At 42.8% G+C, this 14,787-nt stretch overlaps 1 non-coding gene across 1 annotated transcript; it reads right to left on the bottom strand.

Moving 5' to 3' along the window:
- Window positions 1–3,848: 3,848 nt before the first annotated feature.
- LOC132834584 (U2 spliceosomal RNA) lies at window positions 3,849–4,033 on the bottom strand. Its single transcript, XR_009647221.1, has one exon. It is a non-coding gene; the product is annotated as a U2 spliceosomal RNA (small nuclear RNA).
- Window positions 4,034–14,787: the final 10,754 nt, after the last annotated feature.

Here is a 14,787-nt window from a genome sequence, read left to right as displayed (position 1 = left end):
TAACATGATAACACCCCTTTTCTAATGGGCAGGGAATGACTCCAACTGTGTGGCAGAATGAAGAGACTGGAGGAGCAAAGCCAGTGTAAAGGGTTGTTAGCAAGAATAACCCTTCATAGAAAGCTGAAATAACAGGATCATAACAGAAAAAAGGAGATAGATATGTACAAAAATATTTTTTTCCCAAGAAGTCCGTTCTCAGTGAGTGAAGCGAGTACAAATATAAATTACCTGAAAGAAAGTATCAGCATTCACTGCAGGTCAGAGTGGCAAAAGCAACTACAATGTCCTGACCCATGCTTCCACACTTAATTCACTCATCGGAATCAAAGTTAAAAAAATGTAACATGTTTCCTCTAACTAAGATTAAATGATATACTGTTTCCCAATATATTTCAGCAATACTTCACTTTTTCTGTTTCCATTCAGTTTCCCCGTCCTGATGTTGATACCACTCCCTATCTTAATTTGTTTTTTCCATGATTCAGTTGCTATGTTGATGGGGAATCAAAGGCCAAGTCACAGGGTTCAAAGGCAAGTGGGATGCGAACTCGGGAATGAGGTTGGATGTGGCAGGTGTGTGAACATGCTTACTGCTTCCATTTAAAATTTTTAGTGTCACTTAGTGACTCTGAAAGAACCCTGTTTCCATTGTGGCTTTATAAAAATGTGTGATAGATTCAAAAAGATATTTGCACCATCACGAAGAATTGTTTGCTTCTGCAAAACGGCTGTGAAATCCCTGCCTCAGGTCAGAATTGGTGAAACATTGTCACCACAGTACCCTTCTATTCCATGGCCATATCGCTGGATACCAAATCACAAAATCCATGTCTTTATTTTGTTCAAATTTCTTCTATTCTCCTAGTTTGCATATCACAACAAATCCCAATATTCCTTGATTATCTGGTGACTACCAGATCCAACACAGCTACATTGCCCTCCAAATTCTTGGTTGTCAATTCTCAATTGTGAATTCAAAATTTTCCATGTTCATTAACTGAATTCTTTGCTTTTTTGGACTGGTGTGAATCTTGTTTTATAAACTCTCTATCAAAGTGTTAGATATTGTCTTGTGCTGTCAAAGTTACCAGCGTGTGCAATGAAGAAATAAGTTACCGATCGATTTGCAGTAAGTCAAATGAAATGGCAGATAAGGACATTATAAACAATAGTAAGTCTAATGATTAGGAGTAGATTCGGATTAGTTTATGTTTTCGATGAGGTTGCTGCCCACCATTCCTGCAAATACATTCACTTCTGTCTTCATTTATTTAACAACTGCCAGTTCCAGCTGGTTGATGGTCACTTTGTCCACATCCCTCCATTCCTTGCGCATCCATCTGCTTATGGACTAAAAGACACTTAAATACACCGATCATATATGTCTCCATCCCTGATATTATATTCCAGGCATCTACTGATCTCGGTGGAAAAACAACCTTGCCCTACATCTCGTTTGAACTTTCACACTTTTGTCTTAAATGTATGTTCCACAGTTTGAAACATTTCAATTCTGGGAAAGAGATTCTGACTGACCACTCTATTTATGTGTCTCATAATTTTATACACTTCCACGGAGTCTCCTTTCAGCCTCCGCTGCTCTGAGGAAAACAATCTGAGTTCTTCCAGAGTCTCCTCATAGCTCGTACCATCTATTACAACAAGCATCCTGGTAAACCTCTTCTGCACCATCCACATCCTCCCTTAATGTGGCGAACAGCATTCAACACAACACTCTAAGTGAAGCCGAACTGAAATCTGATAAAGCTGCAACATGACATCCTCACTCTCCTTTCTTCCCTGCACTTTGTATAGAGCCCATGAGCTTCTGTATTTCCCAGACGGCTCAATCCTGTATAAACTTTACCTCACAAAGTTACCCATCCCCTAGCCCCAGCCCTATAGTGTCGCCGTGCCAACCATCACATGGCAACCACACCAAAACCGAGACAGTGATGGTGATTCGAACTACCATAGTAACTCATGTCCTCGTCTCCCTCCGCCTCTAATTTGGTGCTTTTCCCATCCCTCCACAATACCTGTCTACTCTGCCTACAAGCAGGCTGCCCCCATGGCCCAGAATTGACTTCCCCAACATCATTGATACTGTGAGGGCTCCAGAATATCTCCTTGAGAATTTCATCGAACTGATCCACAAATGACAGGAACGGACAGTGTCAGTATGGATTGGTGGACGGGAATTTAAGATTGAAAAATCTACTGGAATTTCGGGGATGTTATGAGTAGTTTGTGTGGCCAACTCTCTTGACTGCAGTGGTACAGATTCCTTAATCCTGATTGTCCCAAATTATGTCAAAGTCCGTGGACATGCTGTGCCAGGACCTCCTGACTGAATCCTGTCTTCCTTGCCCTGACTGAGAACTGGTTCACTGAGGCTTTGAGACGTGACCATTTGTTTGAAGCACGTGCAGAATGTTTGCTGCTTTAGCTGCTGTTCCAAGTGCCTGACAGGCCAGCCGCTTTTTGATCACCGCTAACAATAACGACAAGGTGCCTGGCGTATGTCTGCGATAATCACCCAGGCAAGACAGGAACACTGTTTAACATTAATTTCTGATCGAGGCATCAATGTGTAAAAAAGCAAAGGACAGGCAGAGATGTTATGCCAGTCCCTGAGCAGGACGTGTCTCAGGCGCTGGAGAGTTCTTAGAGTAATAATGTACTTTGTGGACAGGTAATTCTACATCTTGATGCACTGCTTTTTAAAACTCTGGCTCATTTCGCCTGCCCCGCAAGTTTCTATTGGACTGGTTAATGTGAGAATCGGCGCTCAGAGTAATATACCCCTGACTTGCTCATTCATGATACCACACACAACTGTGTCCTACATCAGTGAACATGTAATCTGATTGTACTCACAGGCCTTTGAATTGAGAAAATAAAGCCGCCCAAACACACCTATCTTGCACGCTGATGTCAAACATTCTTAAAGATTTACAATAATTGTTGCCAGGGTTGGAGTGCTTTCAGCTACAGGGAGAGGCTGAATAGGCTGGGGCTGTTTTCCCTGGAGCTTCGGAGGCTGAGGGTTGACCGTATAGAGCTTTATAAAATCATGAGGAGCATGGATAGGGTCAACAGAAAAAGGTATTTTCCCTGCGATGCGTAGTCCAGAACGAGAGGGAATGGTTTCAGGTGAGAGAGGAAGAAGTTAAAAGGAACCTAAGGGGCAATGTATTCATGCAGAAGAAGGTGTCTGTGTGGAATGCGCTGCCAGAGGAAGTGGTGGAGGTTGGTCCAAATACAACATTTTAAAAGCATCTGGTTGAGAATATGAAGGTTTTTGAGGAATATGGGCCAAGTGCTGGCAAATAAGACTACATTAGGTTCGAAAATCTGGTCAGCTGGACAAGTTGTACTGTACACCTCTGCGACTCTATGTGCTTTAAAACATCAGAATTTTCCTTCTTCTCAGTGTTCTCAAAATCTCTCTTTCAATAAATCCGAATCATCATCGTCAGGATCAAAATCTAAACTGTTGAATAATTCAATAGTTTCATCTTCTCCATTTGTTTTCTGAAATGCCATTTGACATTAGGTGGAGCTGGTGGGCAACTTTGTTAAACTTCTGATGTTCGGAGTTGGGAGTTGGTGGGAAGGGGCGGCCTGCACCAGGGATGATGTGATAACATTGAGAGTAAGTGCTGAACATGCAGAAAGTGACAGGTGAATAGCAACCGAGAACAAATTGATTTGCACAAATGCGAGTCTGACTTGACCAAAAGGTTCTCAGTGTGCTTTCTTACACACTGACTCGGGAGACGAGAAATAAAGCGAACACACAAAAAGGTGAACTAATAAAGCTGCTTTTCTGATTGTTTTATGAGGGGTGCACGATTCTCAGAAACACTGCAATAACAGGACGATGTGCGAAGTTGGTTGAGCAAGCTCCTAATCCAACTTCTTCCTGCAAAATTCAGAATAATATTTAGTCCCTAATTCAGGGATGGATCACATATTAAAGCTGACAAGAACAGACATGATCTCAGCCAAAAGATCGAGAAGTCAGACAGCATCCAAGCAGCAGGAAAATCGACTTTTCGGGCAAAAATCCCTGTATCAGGAATGACGCTGGGAGCCTCGTGGGTGAGGAGATAAATACGAGGAGGTAGGGGTAGGTTGAAGGTAGCTGAACTGCAATAAATGGGTCGAGGTGGTGGTAAAGGTGATAGGTCAGAGCGAAGAGTGGAGCAGATAGGTGGGAAGGAAGATTGACAGATGGGGCAGTTCATGAAGATGGTGTTGAGCTGGGAGGTTGGAACTTGGATAAAGTGGGGGGCAGGAGAAGTGAGGAAGCTGGTGAAATCCACATTGATGCCATGGGATTGAAATGTCCCAAGACGGTAGATGAGGCGTTTTTCCTTCAGGTGTCGGATGGTGAGGGAGTCCAGGACCTGCATGTCCTCGGCAGAGTAGGAGGGCGAATTGAAAGCTTTAGTCATGGAGCAGTGGGTTTCATTGGTGTGGGTGTCCCGATGATGTTGTCTGAAGTGCTCTGTGAGAAGGTGTCAGGTCTTCCAATGCAAAGCAGACCAAAGTGGGAGCAACAGATACAATAAATAACATTGGTGGATATGCAGGTGAAACGTTGACTGATGTGGAAGGCACCTTTCGGGCCTTGGACGGACTTATCCTCAGCTCCACTCCTCCAAGCGATGATGTAAACTGAGCATGCACATCCCTGAAATCTTTCTTGTAAACTTGTTTCAACTTGTCTCTACAGTCTCCACAATCATTCCGATCGTCGGGTTTCCAGAACAGGAAATAATGCTCCAGCTGAATCTGAACTGGTGCATCATAAAAAAAACACAACATCACCTCATTGCTCCCACAGTCTCTGTCACTGTGAACAAGGACCAGGAGACAAAGTTCTTTATGGGATGTTCTCTCAGCCTATGCTGCCAAAATACATTCCATCAGTTCATGTACATCCTGCTCCTGTTAAACCCCTTTTTGAATTAGAGCCAAATTGTCGATTGACTCTTCTTCTGCCCAAAATCTATTTCCTCACACTTCTTCACATTGGACTTCATCTGCAAGAATCCATCTTCCCCACCAAAATACCAATAACCTTCCGACACTCAACACTATCCTGCTAACAGCACTTAGCTTCCCTTTCTTTCTGTCAACGACATATTTCGATATTGTACCTGCATACTAGGAAACAATGAACTTCGAGAATACCAAGCACCCCCACATTTACTCAACATCACTGGCCTTTGTTCAGTGAGTGCGTGTATATGTGTGTGTGTGTGTGCGTGTTTGTGTTTATTGCAAAGTATCCATTTTCACACCCAAACCCCTGGATACTCATAGCAAGTCTTCCTCACTGTCCGATAACTGGGATCATATCATTTGTCCACCTTTTTGATTGCACCATCACATTAACTTTCTGATCATTGTATACCGGGTCCTATCTTTCCAAAAGGATGGTTATGTTAATAATTTCTCACCCATTTTAAACATAAGCGTTCATATTTTACCTTTCCTACCTACAATCGTGAATCGCATTTCACCACATCATGCCTGACTGGATAAATTTAAATTATTTTTCTCGTGAAATGTTCAGACAACTTATTAGCACAGTTAGGAAATTTTGGTCAAGTGGAATCCAAGGAAAGCTCTCCATCTGGATGTAAAATTGGTTTGAAATTAGGAGATAGAAGGTAGAGGTTGATGATTGCTTTTCAGACTGGATGTCTGTGACCAAAGGTGAGCTGCAAGGATCGGCGCTGGGTCCACTATTGTCTATCATTTATATAAATGATTTAAATATGATTAAAGTAGGCATGTTTAATCAGTTTGCAGCTGACACTTCAAGTGGTAATGGTGTGGACAGTGAAGATGGTTATCTCAGAATGCAAGGAGACCTTGATCAGATGGGCCAATGGTCCGAGGAGTGGCAAATGGAGCTTAATTTAGATAAACCTGAGGTGCTAAATTTTGGTGAGGCAAACCAGGGCAGGGTGTACACATTTAGTGGTGAGATGTGATTGCTGAACAAAGGCACGTTTGAGTGCAGGTTCATAGTTCCTTGAAAATGGTGTGGCAGGTAGACAGGGCCATGAAGAAGGCATTTGATACATTTGCCTTTATTAGTCATCACATTGAATTTAGGTTTTGAGATGTCATGTTAAGGCTGTAAAGGACACGGTTTCGGACATTTTTAAAATAATACATCCAGTTCTGGACACTCTGCTGTAGGAAAGATGTTGTGATACTTGTGTATCAGAAAAGATTTACAAAGATATTGCCAGGTTCGTAGCGTTTGAGTGAGAGGAACAGGCTGAATAGGCCGGGGTTATTTTCCATGGAGTGTCAGACTCTGAGGGGTGACCTTATGAAAGTTTATAATATCATGAGATACATGGATGCATAGACATTTTTTTTTATCAATTCACAGGAGTCAAAAACTGGATGGCATAGTTTGCAGGTGAGAGGGAAAGATTTAGATGGGATCAAAAGGATGATATTTTCATGCATAGAGTGGTGTATGTATTGAATGAGCTGGCAGAGGAAATGCTGAAAGCTGGTACAATTACAACATTGAAATGGCACCTGAATTTGTATATGAACAGGAGGGGTTTGGAGGGATATGAGTCAAATTCTGGCAAACGGGACACGCATTTCCAAAAGAAATTAAACACGCATCTCACTTCAATATCATGAGCAAATGTAACACCTCAAATTAATTTCTTGATTTTTATGTCCTCGCTGTCTACAGGAATAGTGCCAGAAAAGTGGAGGATAGCAACTGTGGTTTCCTTGTTCAAGAAGGGGAGTAGGGATAGCTCTAGTAACTATATGCCGGTGAGTCTTCCCTCTGTTGTGGGCAAAGTCTTAGAGAGAATTGTAAGGGATAGGATTTATGAACACCTGGATAGGAATAATGTGATCAATGATAGTCAGCATGGTTTTGGGAAGGGCCGGTCGTGCCTCACAAACCTTATTGAATTCTTTGAGAAGGTGACTAAGGAGGTGGACGAGGGTAAAGCGGTTGATGTGGTGTATATGGATTTCAGTAAGGCATTTGATAAGGTTTCCCATGGTAGGCTAATGCAACAAATACGGAGGTATGGCGTTGAGGGGGAGTTGGAGGTTTGGATTAGGAATTGGCTGGCTGGAAGAAGACGGAGGGTGGTAGTTGATGGTAAAGGTCCATCTTGGAGTGCAGTTACCAGCGGGGTTTCCGCAAGGATCTGTTTTGGGACCATTGCTGTTTGTCATTTTTATAAATGACCTGGAGGAGGGGCTAGAAGGTTGGGTGAGCAAATTTGCGGATTATACGAAAGCCGGTGGAGCTGTTGACAGTGAGGATGGATGTGGCAGGTTACAACGGGATATTGATAAGCTGCAGAGCTGGGCAGAAAGGTGGCAAATGGAGTTCAATGTCGCTAAGTGTGAAGTGATTCACTTTGGTAAGAGTAACAAGAAGATGGGATACTGGGCTAATGGTCGGATACTTGGTAGTGTGGATGAGCAGAGGGATCTTGGTGTCCATGTACACAGATCTCTGAAAGTTGCCACCCAGGTAAATAGTGCTGTGAAGATGGAATATGGTGTACTGGTTATTATTGGTAGGGGAATTGAGATCCGGAGTCCTGAGGTCATATTGCAGTTGCATAACGCACTGGTGCGGCCGCATCTGGAATATTGTGCGCAGTATTGGTCGCCATACTATAGGAAGGATGTGGAGGCACTGGAACGGGTGCAGAGGGAGTTTACCAGGATGTTGCCTGGTTTGGTAGGAAGATCGTATGAGGAAAGGCTGAGGCACTTGGGGCTGTTTTCATTGGAGAAAAGAAGGTTTAGGGGTGACTTGATAGAGGTGTACAAGATGATTAGGGGTTTAGATAGGGTTGACCATGAGAACCTTTTTCCACGTATGGAGTCAGATATTACGAGGGGGCATAGCTTTAAATTAAGGGGTGGTAGATGTAGGATAGATGTTAGGGGTAGATTCTTTACTCAGAGAGTCGTGAGTTCATGGAATACCCTGCCAGTAACAGTGGTGGACTCTCCCTCTTTATGGGCATTTAAACGGGCATTGGATAGGCATATGGAAGAAAGTGGGCTAGTGTAGGTTAGGTGGGCTTGGATTGGCGCAACATCGAGTTTCGAAGGGACTGTACTGCGCTGTATTTTTCTATGTTCTACGTGCTATGTTCTAATGTACAAACAAAAACAAATAATGCTGGAGAAACTCATCAGGTCTGGCAGCATCTGTGGAGAGAGGAAGCAGGGTTATTTGATGTTTCTTTGAAATCACCAAGAGAACATAAGAACTAGGGGCAGGAGAAGGCCATTCAGCCCCTCGAGCCTGCTCTGTTATTACATACGGTCCTGGCTGATTTCATTTCGGTCTCAACTACACCATGTTCCAGATTGCCCCACTAAGTAAAACCTCCTCTACCTCGCCAAACCTTTTTTCCCAATCTGCAGAAAGAGTGATGGAAAATGACAGTTAGATAATTGTTTTGCATCAAAATTTCTTGTGGAAAATATAACATCTACAGGACTGCCCGTGTAAAACTCAACAAAGAACAAAGAAAGCTGTTCATGTGGAGTACTGCATGCAATTTCGGTCTCCCTTGTGCAGGAGGATGTTGTGAAACTTGACATATTTCTGAAAATATTGACAAATGTATTGCCAGGGTTCGAGAGTTTCAACTACAGTGAGAGTCTGAATAGTCTGGGGCTATTCTTCCTGGAGCGTGAATGCGGAAGAAGCCTTCTTATGCATGTCTATAAGATTATGGATAAGGTAAACAGACAAGATGTTTTTCCCTGGGATGGTGAAGTCCAGAACTAGAGGGTATAGGTTTAGTGTGAGAAGGGAAGGATTTAAAGGGACCTTAGGATCAACTTTTTCATGCAGTGGGTGGTGCGTGTATGGAATGAGTTGCCAAAGGAAGTGATGGAGGCTAGTACAATTGCAGCATTTAAGAAGCATCTGGATGTGTATATGAATAGCAAGGATTTAGAGTGATGTCGGCTGAGTGCTGGCAAATGCGCCTAGATTGGGTTCGGATATCTGGTTGTCCAGTTGGACTGAAGGGTCTTCTTCCGTGCTGTCCAATTCTGTCTCTGTGAACATGTCAGTTGAACGGGACACTGTATGTTATTTGATATTTACCCCAGTAACTGGGCTGGTGCTTCAAAAAAAAATTCAATCGCTATAGTTTCTTGAGAACTGAGGGCTTTCTTTGCAAGTGGGATGACTAAGCAAATCATTTCCCATTGCGCCGATTGGAGAACAGTCTCTCCTCCGTGTGAACTCACTGGTGAACACTGAGATTGGAAGAGCACTTGAACCCAGCCACCCAGTGAGAGCACCTGAATGGTCTCTCATTTATAAACACATGGACGGGAAAATTGATCCCGGCTACTTTATAGTCATTTCAGTGTGTGGATGTTTCAAAGGTCAGTGGGAACTCGCTGATGTGTCAGATAACTGGATAAATGAGTGAATCCTTTACCACCTTGTGAGCAGGTGAATGGTCCACACCCCTGCCCCCGCCGCAGGCCCCACCCCGCCACATACTGGCGTGAATACGGTTGGATGAGCTTGTTGCCTCAATGCAGGTCTGCAGAGAGACCATTCGAGTGGCCTATCCTTCGTGTGTACACATTGAAGATGTGTCAGTTCGCAAGCACTTTTACTCCATTTCCCACAATTTGGACATTTATTAGCCAACCCCCTGTGTGAACATGTTCATGCATCGACAATTAGGATGATTGTGTGAATCCCTTCTGACAATAAGGGACAGCTTAGCAATGGTGGCTTACAGCTCGAGAGATCTTGGGCCAATTCCAGGCTTGGCTGAAGGTAGAGAATGTAGATAAGTGAATAGTTACATTTTGAGATGGTTATTGTTACAGAGGAGGAGAAGCTGGATATCCTGAAATGCATACAAGTTGATAAATTTCCAGAACCCGATCAGGTGTAACCTAGAATTCTGTGAGAGGATGGGAAAGTGATTGCTGGGCCTTTTGCTGAGATATACGTATCATCAATAGTCACGGTGACGTGCTGGAAGACTGAAGGTTGGCTGACATCGTGGCACTGTTTAAGGAAAGTGATAAGGACAAGCCAGGGAACGATAGACCAATGAAGCCGAATTCAGTGGTGACTTCGTTGTTGGAGGGAAACCTGAGGGACAGGATGTACATGTATTTGGAAAGGCAAGGACTGATTAGGCATGGTCAGGGTGGAAAATCATGACTCAGGAGCTTTATTGAGTGTTTTGAAGAAGTGAAAAAAAGAAAATTGATGAGGGCAGAGAGGTGGACATAATCTATGTGGACATCAGTAAGGTGGTCGACAAGGTTTACCATGAGAGATTGGTTAGCAAGTATAGATCTCATGGAATACGGGAGAACTAGCCATTTGGATACAGAACTGTCTCAAAGGAAGAAGACAGAGGGTGGTAGTGAAGGATTGTTTTTCAGACTGGAGGCCTCTGACCAGTGAAGTGCAACAAGGATCAGTGCTGGGTCCACTCCATTCATTCATTTATATAAACGATTTGGACATCTACGTAGGAGGTATAAATAATAACTTTGCTGATGACACCAAAATTGGAGGTGTCATGAACAGGGAAGAAGGTTACCTCAGATTACAGTGGGTTCTTGATCAGATGGACCAGTGGGATGAGGAGTGGCAGACTGAGTTTGATTTAGCGAGGTTTTGCATTTTGGGAAAGCTAATCTTAGCAGGAATTATACACTTAATAGGATTGTTCGGGTCCTAGGGGGAGTATAGGAGTTGGGAGGTCATTTCGCGATGGTACAGGACATTGGTTAGGCAATTTGTGGAATATTGCATGCAATTCTGATCTCCTTCCTATCAGAAGAATGTTGTGAAACTTGAAAATGTTTAGAAAATATTTACAAGGATGTTGCCAGGTTTGGAAGATTTGATCTGTAGGGAGAGGCTGAATCGGCTGGGGATGTTCTCCCTGGAGTTCTGGAGGCTGACGGATGACCTCATTGAGGTTTAGAAGATCATGAGGGGCGTGGATATAATAAAGAGATAAAGTCTTTTCCATGGGGTGGGTGAGTCCATAACTAGAGAGCATAGGTTCAGGGGAAAGATATAAAAGAGACATAAGTGGCAACGTTTTCGGAGAGAGGGTTGTGCATGTATGGAATGTGCTGCCAGAGGAAGGGGTGCAAGCTGGTATAATTGCAGCATTTAAAAGGTATCTGGATAGGTATAAGAACGGGAAGGGCTTAGAGGGTTAATGGACCAAGTGCTGGCAAATGGGTCTTCCCCCATGGTTCAAAGATGTGTAGGGTAGCTTGATTGGCCATGTTAAAGTACAGGGTTATGGTGTTTCCGGTAAGGTGCTGGGTCTGAGTGTGATGATCATTGGAAGGTTGGTGTAGACTCGATGGACTGAGTGGCCTTTCCCTGCACTGTAGGGTCTCTTTGATTCGACTTGCAGCAGGTGAATGCTCGCTTCCTGGTGTGACTACATTGATGAGTTTCCCGTTCAGATGGTGATCTGTGTTCCCCTCGCATTATTCTCACGTTGGTCCCCTGTGTGAATCCACTTGTTGTTTGACAGGTCACATGATCAGCTAAAACCTTGTCTATGTCGTGAATATGTGTCTGGTTTCTCAACACTTCACTGCCCTCTTCCTACCATATATAAAACCTGATGGTATTCAGGTTACAATAAACTGGGTGATTCTCTCAAATCTTGATGTCTACTTTGGATTCAATTATCCAATTACCTCTCCTCTGATGGACTGTAAATTGTTTGAATTTTTTTTTATAACAGAGGAAGTGATGGAATTGTCGGATTATTACGAGACAATAATGCAGAGACGCAGGTGATGTTCTGGGGATCTGGATTCAAATCCCAGAGCTGGATTCTATTTCTGTTAAAAACGTGGGTTGAAGGATCTAATGGTCATGAAACCATTGCTGATTGTCAGAAACCCCCATCTGGTTCACTAATATCCTTTTCGGGAGGAAATCTGCCATCCTCCCCTCGTCTGTGCTCGGTATGAATCCAAATCTTCCCTTTGGGGAAATTCAGAAGGGACATCAAATCCTGGACAAGCCAGCACGGTCCACATGCCATGAATTAAATAAAATGAGTGTGAGAGAGAATAGACAAAAACACAAATACATGTTGTGAAACTGTGCTGAATGTAACTGATAATTTGTGGGATCTGAACTAGGATGATGCAACCAAAGTAGCTGTTGATTGTCATTAAAAAAAAACCCCAATGATTGATTGATGTTTTTCAGTGAAGCAACGCTTCCCCCTGGTCTGGGCCTACACATGATGATATGCTCTTTGGAAGCAGACTGAGAGAAGAAGGCATTTGTTGATCTGGATAGATGTTGCTATTTCATCACCACTAGGTGAATCATCTGTAGGTCTTGACTCAACAGCATTGTGACAGCACTTTCACCACACATACTGCAGTCATTCAAAGATAAACATCAGGTTCCCCAGAGACAATTGGCGAATGGAAACATCTGCTGGTCTTGGCAGTGAAAGCAAAATTCCAAAAAATACAGGTTTACAAATACAACAGCATGCAACAGCTTCAGAGCATTTAATTTGGTGCTGAAACAATGCTGCGTTGCATTTTATCAAACAATGTGTATTCAGCAAATTGATCTTCTCTGGAATCTACCTGCTCAATATGTGTTTCCCTAGAATTCATCTCCTCAACATGATCTTCCTTATATTTCTCCCTCACAACCGCATCTTGCCGAGAATCTACCTCTAAATCGGATCTTCCCGAGAATACACCAGCTCATCTGACTTTCCCTGGAATCTGTCTGTGCCACCTGATGTTGTTCAGAACCTACCCATTCAATCTGATCAGTTCTTGAATCAATCTGCTCAACATGATCTTCCTTCAAACCTGACTGCTCAATCTGATCTCCTGAATGTCTAGCTGCTGAAACCGATACAAGGCGATGAAAATGGAATGGTACAAGTTGATAGCCTTTCACAGAAAACTCCTGCAAACACGATGAGCTCCGTAGACTCACTCTATGTGATAATCATTCAAAGATTCTGCTACTTGATGTAAATAGAACAACAGTGGTGTCCACCTTCTGCCACCAATGTTCACCCTGGTACATTTGGCTCTGAATTGCTCTCTATGTTAGAATCTGATCAGGGAGCAACATCTGTAATCAAATCATGGATAAATTCTGAAGCTTTTAGAAATCTGTCAACCCAAACGAAATGCTGGACATTCTCAGATAGTTGGGCTTTACATATGGAGAGAGTAAAACACAGTTCATGTTTCAGATGGGAATAAGAACAGTGCGCAATTTAATCACCACTGTAAGCTCAGAATTCGAAGAGAAATGCACTGTAGGGCAAGAAAAATTGTGATTGGAGAGAAACTAAGGAAAATAAAAATTATAAATAAGCAGCACATGGGCAAAGTGGGGACACTCAGTTAATCACATTTGGCATAAGCAGAAGTTAAATTCCTAACTGAGCTTAAATGCACTCATTATTAAAGACAGTGTTCGGGATGCAATGACAATGTGGTGATCAGGAACAGGAGAGGTGAGAAAAAGCAATGGATGGACATAGTTACAGATCAACAGTAAGGAACCATCACAGTCCCAGAGGCATGGAACATTACACATGGAACACATCACAACATAAAAAGAATGACATTGGAGATGACAGCTCAAAAAGCTCTGAAATAATTCCATTAAAAAAAAACATCCTGAGATGTTTCAGGTGGACCAATTGGAAAGCTATCCGAACTCTGGTGTCAGAGAAAACCCATAAATATGATAGAATGTCCAGGACGGGGTGATGTCACCATGTCATTGTCACTGTGTGATGACATCGCCCTTAGGAACAAAAAGGTCTGGGTCTGTGCAAACTAGAGGTCCCCCACAAGACTGGGAAGAATGGCAGAGTCCTTGACAGGGGTCCCAGGATATTTACCAGGAAGGTTTAGAGAATTTAAGATTCCAGTGATGAGTTTCGGTTGTAGAGAGGAGAGATTTGAAGAATGGGAAAAGTATTTTATGATTGGTTAACACAAGGTAAATAAAGTGAAGCTGGCCATAAAAGGATTAGAGGAGAGTTCCAGCAGTTTGGGGATGTTCCACAGGGAGACTGCGAGCAAGAACTTTTATGTAAATAATGTTAATGACTTTCGACTCAATGCTGACCCACAAACGCCAATAAGGCTGAGATCCTGACACATTGATGGAGGTCATGCATAAATAAAAATTGGTCTGATCAATGATGAAATTTGAATTGAATCAATACTAACATTGACCTGACATATCTAATGTGAAATATATCTCAATGGACTAAAACCAAACGATTCCAGGACAGATAACACATCACCTTTTCACCCATTGTTGGTTGTGGAGAAATCTTCCGCTGCTTCTGGAAATCTTTCCACAGACTGACGTTGTGAAACTTTGCCGATGTATAAATATCGGAAGGACATTGTTGGAAATACTCAACATAGCAGGCAGGTGGGAGTATACACAGGGAACATTTTACCTCAAGGAAATTTAATCAACATTTTTTTGAAGTGGAATATGTAGGCAGTAAATAGAAAAAAAGTAAGTGATCGGGAGCAATTGCATGAGCAAGCTAGAGTCCAAATCACAAAGTAAATTACCGTGAATGCTCCAGTAGGAAGTGTGGCGTCTGATTTAAAGTTTGAGTTCACAGTTACTGAGAGTCAGCTGAACTTGAAATGATTAATCTGCTCATCTTTTCAGAGTGGGTATATTCGGTG

The sequence above is a fragment of the Hemiscyllium ocellatum genome, chromosome 40, assembly GCF_020745735.1.
Source record: "Hemiscyllium ocellatum isolate sHemOce1 chromosome 40, sHemOce1.pat.X.cur, whole genome shotgun sequence".
Taxonomy (NCBI): Eukaryota; Metazoa; Chordata; class Chondrichthyes; order Orectolobiformes; family Hemiscylliidae; genus Hemiscyllium; species Hemiscyllium ocellatum.
This window is presented reverse-complemented; position numbering and strand designations above follow the sequence as displayed.